The sequence below is a fragment of the Mus caroli genome, chromosome 9, assembly GCF_900094665.2.
Source record: "Mus caroli chromosome 9, CAROLI_EIJ_v1.1, whole genome shotgun sequence".
In the NCBI taxonomy this organism is placed as follows: domain Eukaryota; kingdom Metazoa; phylum Chordata; class Mammalia; order Rodentia; family Muridae; genus Mus; species Mus caroli.
Window position 1 is genome coordinate 3,840,790 of NC_034578.1, and position 6,240 is coordinate 3,847,029.

The window sequence follows — 6,240 nt, forward strand, 5'->3', positions numbered from 1 at the left end:
GGGGTGGGGGGTGGAGACATCCTTATGGAGACAGGGGGTGGGGAGGAGGTATGGGATGTGGAAGAGTCAGAGGGTGGACCCGGAGGGGAATAACATCTGGAGTTTAAAATAAATAAATAAATATTTTTTAAAAGGCCTTGTAGTTGACGTATGCATGTTATTGCAATATTTAACATTATTGGCCTCTGGAATTGGTACAGGACACACCCAGACACCAAAATCTCTGCACAAATGAGATTTCTTACCCCAGAGGGACAGCAGGAAAGGTGGCAGCAGCAATAAGAGTAAGAGCAAGCAGCAGACGGGCAGCAAGAACAGTGTTTCTGCAGGAGTGGATTTTTAGGGGGAAAGGGTGGAGTCTGTGCTAGGGTAAGGTGATAAATCCTGCTGCATATGCTAGCCAAATAATGAATTTTGGTAGTTGGACATTAGTGTTTTGTCTCAGAAATGAGTCTGGTCAAATAAAGGGATAGGCCTTGAGGAAAGTAATCTTAATTGTTTTGCAAGCTGAAAGGTAGAAGGCTAAATCTGTTGGCACCATGTTCACCATGTTAGAACCCTTCAATGTTAAATTACAATTTTATGTTGTATGAACATAATTTTCTACAATAATCTTTCCATTAATTTCTATATTCCAGACTGCGTGTATACACACTCACATGTAATTCACGTGATTCAGTAAATTTTAGCATCCTCATTTCACAAAGGGAGAAACTAACGTTTAGAAAACCCAGACAACTTACCTGAGATTGCTGTCTGTTTCTCTTGTGAGTACAAGTAATCCAAGAGATTGCAAACTTCACCTACTTAAATCCTGATACTCTAGAAAGCAGTTCCTGAGACTGCTTTATAAAAACATCACCTACACCTCAAGCACACACTTATAATTACTGAACTGAATGGAATATTGCCCTAGTTTAGATTCTAGTAAAGTGATTCCGTAAAATTAGGTTACAACACAAAACTGAAGCTTTAGCTACCTGTTACTTGAGTCTTGAGATTTATTGATATAATTACTTTCAGATTATAAATTAGGAACTTCTATGGTTCTACCCTCATAAAAAAATAAAATTGTGTAAGAAGAGTGATGAACGGCAAACACATTTTTGTTTGCTGGAAACAAAGGGTAAGAAGTTCCGTGGTTACCTCATATCCTGCTCCTGAATCACGTGTCTTGGTTAGTTACAGTTCTTTTAAACCATTACTACCCACTTTGTGCTTTATTCATCCTCAGAATACACGTATCTGTGTTGCCTGACCTTCTGCCTGTTTGAGACAGGGTCTCACGTAGCCCAGACTGACCTTGAACTCATTGGCTTCAAACTTTGATCCTCCAGCCTCTGGCTCCCAAGTGCTGGAATTAGGGGTGCAGGACACCATGCTTGGTTGACTTCTCAATGTTCTTAAAATCCAGTGTCTGAAGTTTATATCTTTTGAAATATTGCTTTCCCAGAATTCAATTTCAAAAATCTGGCTTTTTATTTACTTTTCTGTGCAGAAACAATGTATTTATTCATAGGCACCAATCAACAGCTAACTGAAAAGTGAATCTCAAATTATCTCAATAATTATTACTTTTGTTTGTTGCTTGGTTGATTGGTTGGTTGATTGAGCCTTGTGGAGCACAGGCTGGCTTGCTGTGTAGGGAAGAGCAACCTTGAGCTGCTGCTGCTGCTGCTGCTGCTGCTGCTGCTGCTGCTGCTGCTGCTGCAACCCCCACTTGCTAAGTGCTAAGGTGTCAGCCGCTCCATTCCTGGGTTACACAAGAGCTAGAGATGTGACTCATGGGTTTGTGCATGCTACACAAACTCACTACAGGCTGAGCTGCACCCCAGTCCCTCATGCTTCATTTTCAGCTATTCACTGTGTATGCTGTGTGGAATTCTGGTCTTGATCAAAGAAACCATCTTTTGATCCAGCTCCCTCTTCACCCAATTGAATTTTTTTTTTAACTTCACAGGTGGCTTCTGGTACGCTGCCTTCAGAGTGCTCTCAAAGAAAGCTCTGCCCAGCTGATGGCTGATGGAAGGATTTGCTGTTACTTGTGCTTCTCTGAGCTCAGTGAAAGGCTTGGTTGTGTGTCCTTCACTTTCTCTGTATTTCCTTCCAAACTATAGGAGCCTGGAAGAGTCTTGAGAAATGAACCTTCACTCTTACCAAGGATTAATAGAGTCCCAGACATCTAGATCAAAGAATTCATAGGTGGAGTCAACACTGTGGTTATTCAAGATGCTGCCACATCAAACTAGAGCATTTATCCCAATACACATATTCACACATTCACATACATGCAAGTACAGACTTGTCTGCATATAAACATGTACACACAATACATTTTTAAACACACTCATAGCTTATTTGTTTTTATTACCTAGTGCCAACACATCTTATGTATTCATAAATCCACATAGCAATTGGTCCATTATTTAGTATTCCAGACCTGGATGGCATCTACAGTAATACTGTATTTGTGACTTCTGTAATTTTTTCTGAGAATTTTCAAACTCTCCAGTCTCCCTTCATGGCCTTGATAATTTTAAAACTGTAGCCCAGCTGTTTTGCAGAATGTTACTTGATTTATATTTGTGTGCTTTTCCACTTTTATACAGAATATGATGGGAAATCTGCAAATATCCACTCACTGGCTTTCTGCTATCTTTAAGGCTATCTCTTCTCCCCATCGCTGCTTGTGTGTTTGTAACTGCATATGCATAAGTTAATATTTTACTCAGTGAGATGCAACTCAATATTATTATATATTTGATGCTCAAAGTGTCCCACACTGGGCCAGAGGGAACTCTAATGAGTTGGTATGAGTCCCTTGGAATATGCTTTTATCATTTTCTAAGTATCTGCTTCCTGCCTGGCATTATGAGATCATTCGGGTTGGTCTGTCTATTCAGGATGCTATAACAAAACACCCTAAACTGGGTGGCTTTTCAACCTCAGAAAGCCACTTCTCATAGTCAAGACCTAGTAAATCTATGATCAAGAGACCTTTCTTGACTCACAGGCTGCAGCTTTTCAATACATCCTCACATAGTAGAGGAGGAACGCTTCTCTCTTAGCCCCTTTATAAGGTCTCTAGTGCCACTCACAATGGCTCTGCCCCCATGATCAGTTCAGTTCCCAAAGTTCCTATGTCCTAACCGTGTCACCATGGAAGTTAGAGCTTCAACCTGGGAACTCTGGAAGGACACACTCATCATCACACTAAAGGTGCATCAGATGCTTTAGAATGGTTAGATTGAGGGCAGGGGAACATTTTCAAAGATCACCCAGCAGATAACTCCTGGCCTCTCTCTTCCTGTTGTGGTCAATAGATTCCCCTCACACTAGATACTAGTGTGGAGTACTCTCTCCTTCCATCAAAAACTTACTTACCGTCTTTTAAAGGTATGCAGATTTTACTAAAGAAGAATATGGAAGAAGTGTTAGGTATGGGACCCTGCCACCTCACCCAGATGCTGCGGATTGATGTAGGTCAGTCCACTTTGGATAGTGCTACCCTGAGGCATAAGGGTGCATAAGAAAGCAATCCTAGAAGGCCAGGAAGAGCAAGCCCCTAAGCAGGGATCAGCTGTAGTCTCTGCTTCATTTCTTATCTCGAGTCCCGGCCTTAGCTTCACCGATGATAGCCTAAACAAATCCTTCCCTCTCCTGAATTGATTTTGGTCAGCAGTTTTGGATGGTGACAGAAATCAGCCTAAAACACCTGGCCTCTCCATGTTCCTTTCTGTTGGTGTCATCAGGTTGAAGTGGTAGAATATATCTGGGGGGAGGAAGTAAAAGGGACACAAGAGCCACTGTAAGGAAGTGTAAGGAACTGTCAAGACTGCCTGCCTGTTCATATCTGGCAGCTACTACAGGAGGCAGTAGGGGCCACAAGGCTTGCCTTTTTTTTTTTCAGTGACTGTTGTAATATCTTTTACTTTCCTGAAGCCAAAAGGTGATAATTAGTCTGTATGTTCATTTACTCATTAGAAAAATGTAGGTGGTTTTCACTATCAAACAATCAAGAAGCTTACACTTTAGTTAGCTGAAGGACGCTAGTCGATCTGTTTTCTTTCTTTCTTTTTTTCTTTTGAGATGTGATTTATCCCAGAATATACAATTAATATGATGTCTATATTTAACAAACTTCAGTTGTTCCCTAGACCCTACAGGTGTAGTTCCCATGGTATCTCTTCCATTCAGCAAAGACATCAGAATGCAACCGGGAGAGAGAGATCACAGTGAGTGTAACCTCAAATTTGTCTAAATGTGAGGCTTTAAGATGTGATAAGTTCCTTACAACAGACTTCACAGATAAGTTTCAAATGATAGCTATCCCAGTAAACTGGCATATTCTTGATATTTTTCATATTTTTATTATCTTATCTCAGACCCCATGATTATACTCACTCAGCCAATTCAATGATTCTCCACTGTTAGCATGCATCGGGTCTGCCTGAAGAGCTTTAGGACTTAGAGTGAGGTGGGCTAGATGATTCAGTTGGCAAGGGAGCTTGCTGCTAAGCTAAGCCTGATGACCTGAATTGGATGCCTGAGACTCACATGATGGAAGGAGAGACCACTGATTCCTTCAAGTTGTTCTCTGAACACCACACAGACACATGACCTTTTCTCCCACTGAAAACACATACACATGCATACACACAAACAAACACATGCAGACACACATACACACACATGCATACACACATGCGCACGTGTCAGGAGCCCTAATGGGACAAGCAGGTGATCATCCTGAAGTGGCCTACCTCGGATTATTCTATAATCTGCAACAGGTGAGCCCTCATTAAGCAAGGCTGTGAGGGACTCATTTTAGGAAAGATTCCTGCTATTAAAATGCTTTTTCTGTTATTACTAAACATATATAACTATCACTAACAATCTGTTGTAAGCCGGCCCACGGCGTACAACTAAGTAGTGGTGGCACATCCCTTTGGAGCAGATTTCTGCAGATCTTGGAAGATGTACTATCTTGTAGTGATGCTATATAGACAAATAGATGACTTAAGTCTTAATGATGATTCTATATGAATTCCTAAAATTATATCTATGGATATTAAGCTCTTTTACAATGGGACTGCTATTAGGTCCTTTTCTGATAGTCAAAATTGCAGTGAGAACTCCGCCAGCCTCCCAAGTGTCATCAGTTAATTGCTGTTAGATGGTAACCAGACTTTCTCCTACTCAGAGCACATTCCAAGAGGTTGTAAAAACAATTAACCAAACATCATTAAAAAAAGGGAACTAACAATTCACTATAGGTGCTAGGACAGAATATAAAATATTGACTGGGTTTATCTATAGAAAACTGCACTTATAACTTAGTTACAGTTTTAAACCGTCAGTGAACCTGTGGAGCTGAGACAGGTGATGGGTGTTTAGCTAGATAATTACTCCTAATGGATATGCATGTAAACATTCTCTGTTGTAAACTTCTATTTCAATTTATGATTTGATTTTTTGTGTGAACTTTTGATGAACTTTTTAACACGTGATCATGTATTCTGAAAGATGTTTAAGGTCTGAGGACAAAGAGAAGAGTCAGAACGGAGGGACTGAGTCGAGAGGAATGGAGGTGAGAAGAACTGAGCTGAGAGAGGAACTGAGCTGAGGAGAAGTTTTTAGACAGAACACGTTTTAGATTAGAAGGAGAATGCAGCGTGGAGTAACTTAGAAATTATAGGTAACATAAAATCCTAAAAGAGCAGTGTGAAGAATGCAGAGGGAAAGAGGAAATAAGAAAACGCTGCAGAGAGCAGAAGGAGCAGGCAGGCTTCTCCTTACCATGGGACAGAACAGGTTCCCATGGTAAGGATAAGGCAGGTTTAGTATTATTAAAAGAAACAAAGCTTTTTTCTTACAAACATGGGTTTAATTCATTTAGCATTAAAAAGGTAGGAGCCTTTTCTTCCTCTATGTAGTAAACATTGGAGCCCATTTTTCATCCAGAATGAGTGAGTTCTTTCTGCACCGGTGCTTGGTCTTTTGCTCCATATGTATATGTAAGTATAGATGTTTGTGTAACTATGTAATTGTGAGAATGTATACATGTGTGTGTGTGTGTAATTATGAGAATGCATGCAAGCTGGGCCCAACTGGGTTTGAATGAAAATGAAAAATGAGCATGAATGAAGCTGAATATGAATTTATGTGAGATTATGCATATTTTCTTTTTTTTTGATTTTTAATATTTTTATTACATATTTTCCTCAATTACATTTCCAA